The 18,932-nt window shown below is 39.8% G+C and overlaps 1 pseudogene; it reads right to left on the minus strand.

The window, feature by feature from the left end:
• Positions 1-17,380: 17,380 nt before the first annotated feature.
• LOC142461032 (integrator complex assembly factor WDR73-like) lies at positions 17,381-18,434 on the minus strand (annotated as a pseudogene).
• Between the last annotated feature and the right edge of the window lie 498 nt (positions 18,435-18,932).

The raw sequence follows: 18,932 nt of genomic DNA on the forward strand, positions 1-18,932 counted from the left end.
AAGACTGAGAAACGGTCTGTAACGCTCATACTGCAAGAGTGTGATGATCTCTCTCCTGCCTTTTATTTTTCTCCAGATAGCTTTTAGCACTTGCCCAGGAACAGGAGAGGTGTTGCTGTCATCCAAACTATAAGCGAGCATTATAGTGTGACATGAGTCCACTTGAAAGAGAATTTTGCTGGAAGGCCCAAGCGGCAAACTCCTTTTTCCAGATGTCAGAAAACCGGAGGTCTTCCTGGAGCGAAATGAAGCATTCTGGACTGCTCAGCTGGCGGATCTGCGGAAGGCCATGGCTGACAGGTCCTGGAAAGAAACGGTTGGCTTTACACCATGCTGTTCTCTGCTCTGAGAGTTCCCCAACAGCCCCTTGATTTAGTATTACAGAAGTACACTCTTATGTGAGAGCAAAATTGTCCCGGGAATATCAGAACTTGCTCCCTGGATTTTATTTATTCAATAAATATTGCAAAAAAAATAGATAGCGACAGAGAAAATGGTTTGAAATACATCCCTTGTTTAACCCTGTGGCCAGTGCTCTTGAAAAGAGGAGTTCTAATGAAGAAAAGCCCTGTATAGTGAGTGTCCCAGAGGAGCAATCCCATCTTGGGGATATGTGCTGACATTGCTGATGCATATTCAAGACATCTGCTGAAATGAATTGCTGTGTGGTGGGAGGTTGAATCAAAGCCTATAACTAAGAAAAAGTCACACTGTGCTGAAATAAAACCACATCAGAGTTTGCTCGTGTTTACGCATGAAGACTCTAACTTATGTTCCTATATAAATATAAACATTATAAAATATAAAACCCAAAGAATGTGTTGAATTTTTAATCAGAAAAATATTAACATAAAAAAAGCCACACACTGACACCACATTTGCTTTCTGAAGCACATAAAGGGCCTAAGTTTCTCTCCAGCCCTGCCTCACCTGCACTGCTTACTCATCATTTCTTTCTGGAGAGCCTGTTCTTTGCTTGGCTGCTATGTGCCACCGCATCCCAAACACCCCCCCCCCCACCCAGCTCTCGAAAGAAAACGTTTTCCCTCTATTAGAATGTAAGCTCTGCTCTGTCCTTTCCAAGTGAATGTACGTTCATGCCATCTAGCTGAAGGTGTGAAGTCTCGCCGTCTCTAAGGGACTATGGAAAATGTAACGTTGGGCACTGTCGCTAGATGGGCTAGAGGGGCACTTGGAGTCTTACCATCACCCTCAGGTCTGATTCCCCTTCCCAAGGAGTCTTTTTCCTCTTCTCTGGCATGAAAAAAACAACAAAAACTCCCCACTCCCTTTCTTACACCACTTGTCTCTATACTTCTTTCTCCCATCCACCCGACCTCAAAGCAGCAGATTTGTAGTGCACTTGGGTAATTATGAAATCTATAGTGCAATGGCAATATAAACCAGCACTTCAAACAATTGAAAATTAAATATTCTATAGCCAGTGTCCTCAGTGCTGGGATTTTCACTGCCCATTCCTCGACTTCCTTGGTGGCTCTCATTTCTACCTCCCCACCTTCTCTAGCCCTTCTCATTCTCAGAATTTTCATCTTAACCTTCTCGGTCTCACGAAGTGCATCTGAGAATCTCCTAATATTCATATGCTGAGCAAGACAGTGTTCCAGACAATAGAGCCAGAATACCTGGGTTTATAGTCCAGTTCTCTCACTTACTTGCTGTCTAAACGCGGGCAAGTCATCTAACTTTCCTATGTCTCCGTTTCTTCATCCGGAAAGGGGCGCCAAGAATGGCACTTACCAAAGAAGGCTGCTGTCCGTATCAATGAGTCAATGTACATAAAGTTCTAGCACAGTGTCCGTCACAGCAAATTGGCAATAAGTGTCAGTGTTATTTTATTAATCCTACCCTACACATTCCCAACCACACTCTTAGTTGTGCCTTTACAATTAAATGGTCCAAACAAAAAAAATAAGAATAAACGTTGCATCAGTTTGAAATATAGTTTCTACCTCCTTGATGGGTAGATCTGACTTTTAGAAGGCAAGGGAAGGGGTGGGCACCTCTGGAAGATCCTCCTCTCATGAGAGTATGGATCTAACAGGTCTTGGTTATGTTACTATTGATTCAATCATTCATTCACTATTCAGTTAATATATATTGTGCCCCTAATATATTCCAAGCCTTCTAGTTACTGACTCTGTAGCAGTGCAAAAGCACTTGCTCTCATAGAGTTTACATTCTGGTGGGAAGAGACAAACACATAAATGGGTGCTATATCCGGGGTAAACAGCACCATGAAGAAGAAAAACAAATACCGAGAAGCTGAAAGGTGAGAAACGTCGGGGAGTAGTGATGTTTTTTGTAGGGTCAGCAGGAAAGCGCCTTTGAATAGGTGACATTTCACCACAGATATAGAACAGAAGAGAAGAGGAGAGTCTAGGCAAAGGACAAGAAATGAAAAGTCCCCGGGAGCGAGAGTGATTGACTTTTCAATACAAACCCTGGAAGTTCGTATGGCTGGAAGACGCCTTTACCTCTGAGGAGAGCACAGAGGAGATGAGACCTGAGTGCAATGGGGCTAGAGGTGTCTGGAAAAAATGTTTTATCCCCCTAATAAAATGAGCTTAAAATTGTTTTGTTTAAAGAAAGAAATCATGCTCAATGTCCTTTGCTTTTTGCTCTGCATGTGATGGGGAGTTTCAGGAAGGCTTTAACGAAAGAAATCATGATCTGACTTGCGTTTTACAAGCATCTCTTTACTTCTCAGGGAAGAGAGACTGTAGAGTGAGAACAGGGTGCTGATCTAAGCCCCATTGGCTATAGCTAGATAGTCTTAGATAATAGATGTGCGCATATGACCATACGTGTATAATCACTTTAGTTGAGGATTTCCCCCTTACTAAGTTAAGGAAGAATATATTTGACACAGTTTCATTTTATAGCTGAGTGAAAGTCATGATTATGATCGCTTACAGAGATGATCTTTTAAAGTTGGTAGCTAGGACACTGTCTCAAAAAATTGGCACTAGAAATATCATATGACTAAGGGATCCCTCTACTTGGTATATACCCTGAAGACTAAGAGTCATAGAGAAGTACTCACTACAGTGCAATTCACAATAGCAAAAAGACGGCAATAACCTAAATGCTACTTGGTGGAAGAATGATGCAACTTTGGTACATACCCACACTGAAAGGCTACAGTTCTGAAAAATAAGATGAATATGTGGAGCATGCCATGGCTGGCTGAACCTGGAAGACATTATGCTGGGTAACATTAGTCAATCACAAAAGGACAAATATTATATGAGACCACCGCTGTAAAAAGTCCAAGAAAAGTTTCCACACTAAAGGAAACAGAACTTGATGGTTACCAGGGGTGGGAGGAAGGAAAAGAGGGGACGTCACAGGCTAGGGGGCAAACAGGTGTCAACTTGAGTGATAGGAAAGACAATATTCTACAAGAGTGAGATTGGCCACACACACACAAAAAATGGGAACAGCAACACAGAGCAAAGTTTACTGAGTTGTTGAATATAAAACTTATATTCATTCTATACCATAAACCTTCACTTAATTCATAATGAGAAGTCAAACATATCCTTTAATACATCTATAAATAGGATCATTATTAATGCAATGTTTAACTCAAGTCCACATTTTCCTTCATTTATATATTCATTCATTCAAATAAATCAAACTGATGAAGATTCAAACACCAGGATCGCCATTGGCAAAATAGTGACAATTCTTGGTACTATGTAGCATTATTCCTGGAAAAGTCTGATTAAAACTATAAATAAATGTGTGTGTATGTTTTTTCAGGACTGCCCTAAGTATAGCAGGTCATTTAATACCTCGGGACTCCACCATGAATCTGCATGGACTGCAATCACTGTAATAACCAAAAACTGACATTGCCAAATCCCACCGCTTCCATAGAGAATGAATGATGCTGTCAAACACTTCTGGTTTCCCATTTCCCTCTAGATCATGAGAAGAAAGTGTTCAATAAATTCCTGCTGAATGAATGAATATACAAATACGGAAATGTGGACATTGATTGCTAAATATTAAAAATGCAGAAGAGTAATGAATGGGATTCCTTTCAGGTTGTTGTTACTAGGTGCCATTGAGTCAGTTAATGCCCACAGAAATCCTATGTATTACAGAACTAAACACTGTCCGGTCCTGTGGCATCTTCAACGTTGTTCCTACACTTGAGCTCACTGTGGAAGCCATGGTGTCAATCCATCTCCTTGAAGACCTTCCACTTTCCGCTGCTCCAATCCATGTCCTTTTCCATGGATTGGTCTCTCCTGACCACATGTCCAAAGTATGTAAGATGAAGTCTTGTCATTCTTGCCTCTAAGGAACATTCTGGCCGTGCTTCTTCCAAGACAGATTGGTCTGTCCTTTAAGCAGTCCATGGTACTTTATTTCAATATTCTTCCACAGCACCACAATCCAAATCAAGTATTCTGGCTTCCTCACTCAATGTTCAACTTTCACATGCATATGAGGCAATGTGATATACCGCGACTAGGATCAGGTGCATGTGAATTCTCAAAGTAACATCCTTGCTTTTCAATACCCAGATTTCCTAATGCAACACATATTTTGATCTCTCGACTGCTGCTTTCATGAGCATAGATTATGGATCCAAGTAAGACAAAACCCTTGACAACTTCAACTTTTTCTCCATTTATCATGACATTACCTATTGGCCTAATTTGGAGGGTTTGGGTGTTCTTTACATCGAGTTGCAATCCATACTGAAGGCTACAATCATTGATCTTTATCAGCAAGTGTTTCAAGTTTTCCTCACTTTCAGCAAGCAAGGTTGTGTCATCTGCATATAGCAGGTTGTTAATAAATTTTCCTCCAATCCTGAGTCCACATTCTTCTTCATATAAGCCATTTCCTCTGATGATTTATAAAAATTTAGTAAGTATGATGAAAGGATACAACTGTGACGTACAACTTGCTTGATTTTACACCAAGCAATATTCCCTTGTTCCATTTGTACAACTATCTCTTGATCCATTTACAGGTTCAACATGCATACGATGAAGTATTCTGGAATTCCCATTCTTTGCAAGGTTATAACTTGTTATAATTCATACAGTTAACTATGCCTTGGCATAGTCGATAAAACAAAGTAAATATCTTCTGGTTTTCTTGTTTCCATCCAAGATCCATTTGACATCAGAATTAATATCCCTTGTTCCATGACCTCTTCTGAAATCTGCTTGAACTTCTAACTGCTTCCTTTCAATGTCCTGCTACAGTTGTTGTTGGATAAACTTCAGCAAAATTTTACTTGAATGTGAGTTTGATCTTGTTCTGCTTATCACGTTGCCTTTTGATCCATGTTTATTACAGGTTCCCCATGAGCACAATGTAGTGTTCTGGGATTCTCATTCTTCTCAAGGCTATCCATAATTATGCATCACATGGTCAACTGCCTTAGCATCATCAATAAAACACAAGTACACAGCTTTCTGATATGCTCTGCTTTCAGTCAAAGTCCATGTGACATCAACAGCTACCCTTGTTGAGTGATCTTTGTCAAGATTTTATTTGTGTGCGGTATCAATGATATTGTTCTATAAGTTGCGCATTCTGTTGTGCCACATTTCTTGGGGACAAATATGGATCTCTCCCAGTCAATTGGCAGAGTATCTGTCCTCTGAATTTCCTGACGTGCATAAGTGAGGGCTTCCAGTGCTTCATCAGCCTGTTGAAGCACTTTATTTGGTATTCTATCAATTCCTGGGGCCTCTTTTTGGCCACTGCTTTCAGTGACCCTTGAACATCTTCCTTCACTTTTGTGGTTTCTTAATCATATGCTACCTCTCGAAATGGTTGAATGTCAACTAGTTCTTTTGGGTCCAATGATTCTGTACTTTTCCATCTTCTTTTGATGCATCCTGCATCATAAAATATGTTCACTATCCATGTACATATGTAAATATATTTATATATAATAATAGGGGGATAGCTATATGTACATATATTTATAGGTTAAATATTAAGGTGGCAGACAGACATTGGGCCTCTACTCAAGTACCCCCTCAACACAAGAACACTTTGTTCTAATAACCCAGCCATCTGTGATGCTCACCTTCCCAACAAGATCAATAAAGATAAAATAGGTACATAAGCAAATGTGGTGAAGAAAGCTGATGGTGTCTAGCCATCAAAAGATACAGCATCTGGGGTCTTAAAGGCTTGAAGACAAATAAGCAGCCATCTCGCTGAGAAGAAACAAGTCCACATGGAAGAAGTACACCAGCCTGTGTAATCATGAGGTATCTATAAGATCAGGTATCAGGCATCAAAGATCCAAAACAAAAAAATCATATCAATGTAAATGAGGGGGAATGTAGAGTGGGGAACCAAAGCCCATCTGTAGACAATTGGACATCCCCTTACAGAAGGGTCACAAGGAAGAGGTGAGCCAGCCAGGGTGCAGTACAGCACCAATGAAACATACAACTTTCCTCTAGTTCTTTAATGCTTCCTCCCCCCACCCCCAACTATCATGACCCCAATTCTACCTTACAAATCAGGCTAGACCAGGGCATGTACACTGGTACAGGTTAGAGCTGGAAACACAGGGAATCCAGTACAGATAAAACCCTCAGGACCAATAAGGAGAGCAACGATACCAGAAGGGGAAGGGGAAAGTAGGGGGAGAAATGGGGAACCAGTCACAACGATATACATATAACCTCCTCCCAGGGGGACAGACAACAGAAAAGTGGGCGAAGGGAGACTTTGGTCAGTGTAAGACATGAAAAATAATAATAATATATAAATTATCAAGAGTTCATAAGGGAGGGAGGAAGGGGGAAAAGCAAATACCATGGGTTCAAGTAGAAAGAAAATGTTTTGAAAATGGTAATGGCAACATATGTACAAATGTGCTTGACATATGGATGCGTATATGGATTGTGATAAGAGCTGTATAAGCCTCCAATAAAATTATATATACATATATATATATTGCCTTTCATAGACATAGGAATTTCATTGAAGTGACTGTGTACACAGAATGCTTTTTACAAATGATTCTTATACTATTTATTAAATTTTGTTTTGAAATACCAAAAGCTTTAAGTTAGGTAGGCAATGATTACTGGGCTATAATCACATTAAAAAAATCTTACGGAACTTTATTTACATTGCAATTGTCTTCTGCTTTTTCCTCCACCTTACTGACAAAGGCCCAATCCATTCCCTGTATTTTAGCAACTTCCCTCTCTTCAGTAGCCTCACCTCCAAAAACAATGAAAACCATCTAGCCCTCATTAATGATTTAACAAGTACTCCCAAATGCCATTCACACATTAAAGCTCTAGCTCCAGCCTTTAGGGTCTCTGTGTGGTTTAATTGGTTTAGACAATTGGTTGCTCACTCAAAGATTGGGAATGTAAATCCTCCCAGAGGTTCCTTAGGAGAAGGGCCTGGTGGCCTACTTCTAAGGAGTTAGTTACCCAGGGAGGACTCTACCCACCCACTGGAGTTGCCATGAGGCAGGGTCAATTTAGTGGCAATTGTTGTTGGTAGGAGGCCATATCCCAATGCATTATTCCCACTGCTGTAGATGAAAATGAAAGCCCCAAGCCCATTTGCAAGGTCCCTGATGAGGATTAAGCCACAGGTGAATCCTCTCAGGCTGGGGACCAAAATTGAGAAAGACCTTGAGACCAGACAGACTACATTGCAGGGTGGATTACTGCATTGCAGTTGGTCAAACCACGACACCTTTCCAGTGATCACCCTCTTTACCCAATGGATAATTGTTCTACTTTTTAATATTTCCTACTGTGTTGTCTCTTTTTTTATTGTGTCATTGATACTGGGCTGCTTATCTTTTTTCTTTTTTAGAATTTTCTGTATATGAAAGTTAGATTAGGTAAAACTACAGAGACAACTAGATCAATAGATTCGCAGGGATATGACATCAGAGGCTAGCAGGAAATGGGGAGTTAACAACGAGTACAAGGAAGACGAAATATACTGGAATTGATTGTACTGATTGTTCTACATCTCTTATGAATGTGCTTAAATTATTAAAATGTATGATATGGTTATTGTATGTTTGTGAAATTGCTAACAATAAATAAATTATTAATTTATTTTAAAGAGTCATCATTTCTAAGGATACTTTCTAGATTCACTCAGCCAATGTTATTCACACAGATAATTCTCAAAACTATGTGTTACAATGGATTAAGTCTCTGGAATGGGAAATCCTCTCTAATGATTCTCAGGGGATGTGAACAGCTTTGTTATCAGAGAACATTATAAAGCTGATTGTGGCAGCCAGAATAAGGTTAAAATGTAATATCATCATTTGATCTCCCTTTTGACCCATTTTAAATTTGCTCTACTTTTTATTATTTTCTGCTTTCTTTCAATTGAAAATTTTCTCTCTTTTACCTTTTATTGTTGTTAGATTGGTTTAGTGTGTTTTTCTGTAGCTATATCCAGGATAGGTAAATCTACGGAGATGGTGACTGGATTAATGGTTTCTTGGACTGGATATGGCAGGGAGGTTGGTAGGCAATGGGGAACTAATAACCTTGAGTATAAGGGAGAGGTAAATGTTCTAAAATTGATTGCAGTAATGATTGTACAATTGTTCTGAACATGATTGAAGTATTGAATTGTTTGATAGGTGAATTATTTGCCAGTAATTTTTTAAAACTATGTGTTAGAATCACCTAGAAAGTTTTTTTTTTAATGGAATACATAGGCTCAATCCAAGATCAATTAAATCTGAGTGAGGTGTGTTAGTCTGGGGAGACAAGAGAAACAAATCCATGGACATACCTGTATATAAGGGAGAGGTTTATATACAAGAGGAATTGAACATTGAGAACACATCCCAACCCAGTCCAGTCCAAGACCATAAGCCTGATATTAGCCCATATGTCCTCTTCAGACTCACAAAACACATGTGATGAAGCCAAATGCAGGACAATCACAAGTCTTTGGGTTCAGTGGCATTGTAAGGATCTCATCGCTGGCAGGGGTCTCTCATGGCTTCTCTGGCTTCAGAGGTCTGGTTGCTTCCATGTGGCTTGTCTTCTGCAATGTCTCCCAGGGAGTAGCAGAGAGAGAGAAGTGTCTTCTGCCTCCAAGGAGGAAGTACTGGATTTCCCAGAATTCATAGGAAAAAGCCATGCCCACAGAAGTGTCATTGGCTATCTCCAGACTGAAAGCCTAGACTCCACCCCTACACTCTTAATCCTTAAATTGATACCAGATTAGGTGACTTCCACAAGGGAAACCCAGGCATTCAAATATTTTAACACTCTCCTGAGATTCTATAAGCTCAGCCAAGTATTAAAACCTCAGTGAACTACACACACCACCTGTGATTTATTATGGTTGACAGCTATCTATTGCATCTGTAAATAGTTTTCTGACATGAACTTACTCTTCTGGTCCTCAGTAAAACAGGAAGCATTCAGTACTTGTCAACCTTAACTGTGCATATGAATCACCTGGGAATAATGTTCAAAGGCAGATTCCAATTCACTTGGTCTGGAATGGGGCTGGAAATTCTGCGTTCCTAACAAGCTCCCGTTGTCCCAAAATGTGCTTTCCAATACTGCCACATGACGGTGCCATCTACTATATGTATTACCCTGAAGCTAAGACTTGCAAAGCATGAAGAAGGAGCCAATCCTTAACTAGTTCTCAGGGGAGAGCCTGTAAACTACCACCACACATGCATCAGTTTGTTGTAGCATGGTGGCTTGCATGTTGCTGTGATACTGGAAGCTAGGCCATCAATATTTAAAATAACAGCAGATTTTCCAATGGTGGACTGGTTTCAGTAGAGCTTCTAGATTAAGGTAGGCTAAGAAAAATGCCCTGATTTACTGCCAAAAATTAACCACCAAAAAGCCTTACGGTCTGATGCTCATCAGGAAAGATGAAATATTAGAGGATGGCATCATGTTTGGTGAAATAGAAGACAAGCAAGTGTGAGATCTTCAGTTATAAGGACTGGCACAATAGATTAGATTCAATGTGCTAGCAATGATGAGAATAATATAATTATTAGATTCAATGTGGTATCAATTGAAAAATTAGATTCAATGTACTATCAATGATGAGAATAATAGAATTGGGCTATGTTTCATTCTATCCTGCATCAGACATAGATGACACCAGCATCTATCTATCTATCTATCTATCTATCATCTATCTATCTATCTATCTATCAATCAAAATATGTTTCTTTGGAATGTTCTTTGAGTTGGAAAACAAAAAGAAGTCTGAAGGGTTAAGATCAAGACTGTAGGGTGAATGAGGCAAGGTTTTCCAGAAAGTTCTCATGAGACAAACCATGGTACCGTCTAATAATGAGCAGATGCATTGTTGTGATGAGAAGGGAAGGGGAAGTTCAGTGTAAATTTCCTGGCCTTTTTCTTAACCAATGAACTGGGGGGTATCCCCCAAAATGGAATTCTTATTTGTTTTTCTATGAGGGGGATAGTACATTTGGAGTTCATTCCACCAGGTCAGACTCTTACTCAAGCTTTCTACGTAGAGGTTCTGAAAAGATTGCAAAACAGTGTGCGATAGAAAAAGGCCTGATGTGTGGCAGACTGGGGCTTGGTTTTGCTACCAGTGCACCAGTTTGGGGCAAAAAACAGCATACCTGTTGTCCCACTCACCTACTCACCTGACCTCATTCTGTGTGACTTCTTTTTGTTTCTGCGAGTGAAGAGGAACATGAAAGGACAATGATTTGAAGACATAGACAAGGTGGGTAAAAAAAGCAAGGAAAGTGCTGTCAGCCATCCAAAGAGATGAGTGTAAAAAATGTTTCCAAGAATGGAATAGCAGATTTGACAAATGTATTAATTGTAGCGGAGAGAGTACTTTGAAGGTGATAAGGCTGTTGTGTACAAAAATTTAAACATACAGCTTTGAAAAGTTTCCTTATTTTTTTATGGGTGCCCCCTCATAGTCTTCAATTTTCCTAAAAGTTCTTCACAATTAGCTCCACGATCATCCTGTGTCCTTCAGTAAAATCTATCTAGATTACCATTTTGTAACCCCCTAAAACAGTTGCAATGCCTTCTGAGATGATGCCTCTGCCTTTCATTGAAATGGCCTAGTGGGTCCCCTCCGTAGTCACTGTCCTGATTGCACCTTGATCTCTGGGTCATACAGGTATAAGCAAAACTCATCCCTACGTATGACTTCTTCATTAAAATTGTCGGCATTAGCTTCCATCTGGCTTAAGACTGACAGAAAAATCAGATCTTGGCACTAGCTAATCTTCAAACAACATATTTGGCATTCATCAAACTGAAAGCTTCCTGAGAGCAAAATGTTCCTTCAAATGGAAAGTGCTGACCGAGGTAAGATCCCACCTTCAGTAAACACATTAATGGTAATTATATGGTCTTCTTCAGTTGTGGGATTCAAATCCTTTAACAACTGGTTCACTGTCCTAATAGGTGTGTTAAGAATTTTTTAAAAGATATACTTGAAAGATATTGTATTACTTCACATAATTAATAAATAAGAACTGTAAAAGAGGTACACAAAATTAGATTATGTGAGTTATTTAGTTTATTGTTTCAACCTGACCATTAAACACATGTGGGATTAATTGAAGGGTGGAGAGATAAATGGCTCAGTGAGCCTCATCTTTCTTGTCTCTTGGTCTTTGATCATCGGACCAGTGTGCAGCTGCCTTGCTTGTTCTCTGCCTCAATTTGCAAACTACCCCAACTGTGGAACACCTAATCTATGGACTATGTCACTGTAATTTGAGGTTCCTTTAAGACCTGCTTTGCCACAACATTGGAATTTATATCTCTTGAGCTGGGGACTGTCGGACTCTGTCATCTGGCTGATTGTTGATGACCCGTCTTGCTGCTTGTTGCCTGTGCCGGGATAGCCTGAATTGCTCTACAGAGGACTACCTGGCGGCCCTCAAGACTTGAGATACTGCCAGTATCTCACAACTGTCTCATGGTAGTGAGTTGCACTGAACCACTTGTACTACTTTATCATTTAATTAACTGTTTATTTCTTATGTTATATATCTATCTATCTGTATAAATATATATAAAGGTATTAGCATTCTGGTTTTGTTTCTCTAGAGAACCCTAACACATTGTTATAAGGGTTTTAAAATATTAGTGAAAAAGTATGAATACCTGACAAAAACAATTAAACAGATATTTCCATATTGCTTCTTGACTGACATCCTCACTTGCAATTTCCTTTGCTTTTATCTGAGTATCATCAGCTATGTGATTCATCCTTAATCATCTTTCCACTGTAGGAGTAAGAACCCATTCCTTCAGAGGAAGGTTAATTAGACCATAGTCATGGTATTTGATGTATTAGAAACCGGTGACTTCTCTTCTCTGAACATAGTATGTTCATCTTTGAAAAATCTCTTTCTGCTTCTACTGAGCTTACACCAAATTCTTCTGACAATATTTTAGCTCTTTGAACACTTTCAGGAATTGCATAATTCACTCATAATATCCTGTGGGAATTTTGGTGTAACACAAAGCTAAAATGAATGACAGCATGTCAACCTCAGGTATTTTGACACTTTTTCTCTTTATGCTATATGTTTGTTTATTGAAGTAATAAACTCAAGGGACTTAAAAATGTAGTATTTCACCAAAAGTATAACAAATTTTATGAAATGAATAAATAATATTACAAGCATAGTTTTGTCTATTTTTTATACCTATGGATGGAGTAAACGTGACTACAGGTGCTTAGAATATGCTGTTGCCCAGATGAATGTTAAAAAACAGTAAAGAATAAATTATCAAGGGCTCATGAAGGAGGGGGAAAGGTGGAGAGCGGGGAAAAATGAGGACCTAATGCCAGGGGCTTAAGTGGAGAGCAAATGTTTTGAGAATGATGAGGGCAATGAATGTACAAATATGCTTTTCACAATTGATGTATGTATGGATTGTGATAAGAGTTTTATAAGTCCCTAATAAAATGATTAAAAAACAGAGTAAAGAATGTAAATTTGTGATCTCCACATTGGGTAGCTCCCCAGATGCCCGCCCTGGAGAGAACCCTTATTACAAGTGTCGTTTAAACAACCAGTTGGCTGAACTCCACACAAAAATTAGGTATCAGATCTGCCGAACCAGTGCAAACTGGCTGCATCCCACCCCTGGTCATCTGTCCGTCTCTCAACTTCAGCTAGTTTCTTCCTTCATTGAGGTGGACTGTCTTCCTTCTGTGGCCCATCTTTGAAGGCTTCCTGAGCTCCCTTAAAATGCTTGATGCATCAAAAAACCGGGTTTTTATGGAACAGAATTCCTATAAACTTGTTGCAAAATTTCACTGATTGGGCATGATGTATATTTGAGTTTTGTTAAAATTTTACACTTAACCTGTCCTCAAAGTTACTGTCCCTGGAGTCTGTGGCACAAAATGCCCCCCCTTTTTAATCATTTTATTGGGGACTCCTACAATGCTTATGATAATCTATACATACATCCATGCGTCAAGCACATGTGTACATTTGTTGCCATCATCATTCTCAAAATATTTGCTTTCTATTTGAGCCCTTGGTATCAGCTCCTCAATTTTCCCCTTCCTCCCCTCTCCCTCCTCCCTCATGAACCCTTGATAATTTATAAGTTATTATTATTTTGCTATATCTTATACTGTCTGATGTGTCCCCCCTTTTTTGTTTTTTAAAGGCAATAAAACAAAATGTATATGAGTATGTTCATGAGAAAATGTGTATGTAACCATCAACTGATCACAGAGGCATATCTAAAGATATTTTGTTGGAAATAAATTCTTGCATGTGTGAACTGGAACCTTGTTTGAAAGCAGTATTTTTAAAAATCTCTTTCTCATTGCTATTTATTTTTATTTATTTATTTTAATAGTTTTTATTGGAATATGCATCACAAATTATTCAATTTAATTATTCAATCCTATTCAAAAGAGTTTTTCAGTCATTGCCACAATCAATTTCAGAACATTTTCTCCTTTTTTATGCTCACTGTTGTTGGGGCTGTTTCCCCCAACCTTTCATGGATGCTCCTAGGTAATTATTAATCTAGTTACTGTCTCTATAGATTTATCTCTTCTGGATTTCATGTACAGAAACACATACAAACACAAATAGAAATCAAATAAACAACAACTAGAGAAGAGAAAACATTCTACCAAAAAGGCAGAAAATATTCAAAATTTCAATTTTTACTTGTTCACAAAAGTAGAACCATGCCTACCAGACTAATACATATCATAAAAAAGCAGGGAGGGTATTAAAATAGTAAATATATGCTAGTCCCAGTCCACCATTCACTGGGCACCCTAAAAACAAAAGATCTGAACCAAAGTTCAATGGTCTCTAATTCCATAATCTTGGTAAGACATTCCTCTGCTTCTTCTCACACTTGGGTGATTCAGCCTTAAATTCAAGGGAGTGTGTCAGTTCCTTAATAGACTCCAGGTGAGTTTGAGGTAAAGGCCAGTTCACTTAGTGGGGCTTCCACATTGAATCTTTCTGGCGTGACCTCTGTAGGATGTTGTACAACATGCATTCTACAAAAGTTTTGTTAAGCATTTTTCCTGATGGGAGGTTGCTCCACCCAGTTCACTCGCCAACAGAAGTGTTTTCACCTTCTCCAGACCTCATGAATTTCCAGTGAGGTTTGCTTTTCGCTGTGGTGGAGTGATCTGTTGACTTGACGTGACCTTAGCACAGTGTTTTATGGCGGCCACTGAATGGTCTTCTCTCTCCCCTCCTGTCTCTAGAAAATGATCCCAGCTGAGGGGAAGTCTCCTCTATGCAAGCAGTTTGTTAAGATGTACATATACAGGCTTATATATGGCCTGTGATCATTGGGCATGGCATGCTATCTACCTCATTGTCTGGCAGACCAGGTTAGAAGAGTACAAGAGTATCTGTATAATAATGGAGTCAGATAATATTTTTCCTTTTGTGATTCACTAACTTGATGCAGCATAATGGTTTTGGGGTCCATCCATGTCATGAAGTTTGTCATGGTTTTATCCCTGTTTTGAGAAATGAATAACATTCTGTTGTGTATGTACCATAGTTTCTTTGTCCATTCTTCTACTGACGGGCACTTGGGCTCAAGGTTCTTACTACTATGAATGGTGTTGCAATGATCATTGGAGAGCATACAAGTGTTTGTGCTCTGTCTCAGTTTGGGGGGGTATATGACCAGCAAAGGTATTGTTGGGTTGTATGGTATTTCTTTTCCTAGTTGTTTTAGGTAGCACATTATCACTTTCCACAATCGTTGGACATATTTACAAGAACATCAGTAGTAAATAAGAGTTTCAATGTCTTCTTATCTTTTCTAGAATTTGTTAATCTCTGGTTGTTTGTTTGTTTTTAAATTAGGCTATGATTGTGGTTGTGAGGTGATATCTCATTGTTTTAATTTGAATCTCCCAGGTGACTAGTGATCATGACCATTTTTTGTCTGTGTTTTTCTTGGACATCTGAATGTCATTCTTTGTGAGTTGTCTGTTCATGTCTTTTCACCATGTTCTAATTGGATTACTTGTCTTAATCTTACTGAGGTGTTGCAGAGTTCTGTGAGTTTAGTAATTAGACTTTTGTCCATTGTGTCAGTGATAAAGATTTTTCCCACTCATTGGGTTCTCATTTTACTTTTGATGAAGTTCTTTGATGTGTGTGTGTGGGTTTTAATATGTCCTAGTCATCTATTTTGTCTTCCATGTGTTCTTTTATTATATTTGGTATTCTGTGTATGCTCTGCAGTAAGATCCTTGTTTATCCCAGTTTCCTTCTTGATGATCCTTGCAGCTCTGGGGTCTACATCTAATTCCCTTTCATTCTCCTCTTGACTTTTTTATTTTTTTGCATGAGGCAAGATACAGGTCCTATTTCATACTTATGCAGATAGAAATTGAATTTTTTCAGCACCATTTGTTGAAGAGGGTGTCACTTTACCATTTAATGTTTTTTTGAACATTTGTTTAAAGTCAGTTGCCTATAAATGGGTGTTTTCATTTCTGAGTTTTCTTTCTTTTAAAAAACATTTTATTTGTGGGTTTTCTATCCAATTCCATTGGTCAATGTGTCTATTATTATGCTAGTACGGGCTATTTTGACTGTGGAAGCTGTGTACTAGTAAGTTTTGAGGTTGGTCAGTACAAGGCCTCTTACTTTGTTCCTTTGATTATCCTGCGTTTCTTCCCGCTCCATATGATGTTGGCAATTAGCTTTTACATTTCTTTAAAGAATTAAATTAGGATTTGGATCAAAATGTGTTGTATTTGTAGAATGCATTAGGCAGTACTGATACTTTCATAACATCTTCCTATCCATGAAAATGGGATGTGTTTCCATTTGTGTAAAGTCTTTTTGGGTTTCTGGTAATAATATTCTTTAACTTTCTTTGTATTGGTCTTGTGTTTCTTCAGTTAGGTTTATTCCTAAGTATTTAATCTTTTATGTTGCCATTGTAAATAATATCGTTTTCTTGATATCTTTTTTGGACTGTTCATTCCTGCTATACAGGAGTCCTATTGATTTATGCTTGCTACTCTTGTATCCTGCTATGCTTCCAAATCTACCAATTGTTTTCAACTTTCTGCTGTGGAGCCTTTGGGGTTCTCTCTAGGTTCAAAGAAATCATCTACAAATAGTGAAAGCTTCCCTTCTTCTTTGCTCTGTTATATTCCCTGGATTTCTTCCTGTAGTCTAGTGGTTCTGGCTAAGATACCCAACTAGATGTTGGATAAGAGTGATGAGAAGGAGCACCCTTGTCTAGTTCCTGTTTTCAGGGGACATGTTTTCAGTATTTTCCCCATTGAGTGTGATATTAGATACTGGATTTTCATTTATGGTCTTGTTTCCTTTATATACAATATACATTTAGTATGTCCATGGCCCCCTACTCATAACATGCATAAACATGAAATGAAAGCTTGTGAAGAATGAAACCGTTCAGTATTTCAGAAAATTGTTACAAATAAGTTACTCTCCTGAAGCTGCACTATTGAGTTAGTCACAGGTTAATCAGGTAAGACGATGGTTTCTATGTTTCAAAATTTCCTCAAGTGGACGTTAAGTAACCTGGAGCTGAACATGTAACTTCCCTCCAGGTAGTTTTGAGGACGTTACTTCTAACCTTCCCAACAATCAGCGAGGTGGTTATTACAATCCTCATTTTACAGGCTAGGAAACGGGATCAGAGGGGCTGGTGACTTGCCTGCAGACAAACAGCTGGTAACAGGGATTTCGGGTCACTGAATCCTAACTTAGGGTCCTCTCTAACATAGCTGCTCCTCCTCCTTGTAGGGGCCTGTGTTAGCAGGAGGCTTGGCGATCCCTCCAGTCCCACACATGCCAAGAGGCATCACTTGCAACTGATCACAGAGTCAGTTTGCAGACTAGCAGAGGTGGGGCGGGGGACCAGTGGAGTGGTGGCCATCGCAGTTGCATCAGGAAGATGTTACCTCTGTGTGTGAAGAGAGGTTCGACTTGGCGCTCCGCTTTACCCCAAGACGTGACATCATAGACCTAGATCGTTCCATAAAAAGCTGAAATTGTCCAGGACTGGCACCCACATCATTCACATCAGCTCTGGGTCGGGCCTAGGCTTGGACACCGGGCACTGCCTTGAGCTCACAGGGTGGCAGATGTACCAGGAGTCAAGGAGAGCCGACCATTTGAGCCAAGGCTGCTAATGCTACACCCAGAGTCTAGCCTCTGGCCCTGACCACAGCACACCACTTCCCTCCACCAGCCCCGGGGCCAGGACTGAGGTTCTCAGCTTGCACCCACTTCTGGCAAATGTCAGCGACCCCCAGCTGGCTGGAAATGCAGCAGAAGGCAAAGGTGTCTGCATCCCGGACCTGCAGGGTACTCAGCACCTCACTGCCACCAACACCTGAAGCATATGTGGTCTTCTGGGATTCCAGGTCTGGAATCCTCAGACTTCAGTGCCTCGCCCACTGGAGGACTCCAGGGGCCCCCAAGGAAAAGACAGCCATGCTCCTCATGCCCAGCAACGGTGCTACCTGCTCTAATGACAGCAGAATGATTGCCTTCCCCAGTGACTGCCGTGGAGAACACGGCCGAAGCACGAATGGCCTTCAGAACAGCTGTGATTGTTGGCTACCATGTGGCGGAATGGGAACCCTCAGACACTGCTGCGCTGTCCCCTGCCATCTGCCACACCTGGAATGCAACTGGTCCCCCGCAACCTGGTTTCTGGCACGTGCTTGAGATCCAAGATTGGTCTGTCTGAAATTCCTTCATGGCACACCGTGAAATCTCTTTCTGGGAACAAGTCCTGGTTCTCCTTTATAGAAAGTCTGAGAGGTAATAACAGATGAAGAATCCACACCCCACCCCCAACCCCAGGCTTCTGTAGCCAGCAACCAAGATTCCTGCATGAGAGGGACAGCGTCACATGGTGCATCACTTCGTGGTCAGAACACTGAGATGACAGCATGGCTCAGTGGTTAGGCACATGAGCTCTGGGCCGGCCATGCTGGAACCTCCGAATCTGGTTTTGCCTTATCTTTTGTGTGACTGAGACCAGGCTAGTAACTCAATCTCTTTAAGATTTTCACCTCATAAGTACAAGGAGTCCACAAGCCAGCCTTCCTTGGCCTCCATAGAAACTGTCCCCTCTTATGATCTTTTTGTGTTGAGAAATTTCCCTTCTAGTTTTATCTTGAATTTTTTTTTCAGAAATAGATGTTGGATATTGTGAAATGCATTTTGTACTGACATGAACATGGTCTCATATTCTCTGTCATATTTATGTAGTGGATTACAATGATTATTTTTCTAATATTAACCATCCTAGCATCACTAGTATATTGTACTTTGTCATGATGAATTATTTTTTTATATGTTGTTAGATTCCAGTGGCCAGAATTTTGTTGAGAATTTTTGCATCTATGTTCATGAG

This window comes from Tenrec ecaudatus, chromosome 11 (assembly GCF_050624435.1).
Source record: "Tenrec ecaudatus isolate mTenEca1 chromosome 11, mTenEca1.hap1, whole genome shotgun sequence".
NCBI classification, from domain to species: Eukaryota; Metazoa; Chordata; class Mammalia; order Afrosoricida; family Tenrecidae; genus Tenrec; species Tenrec ecaudatus.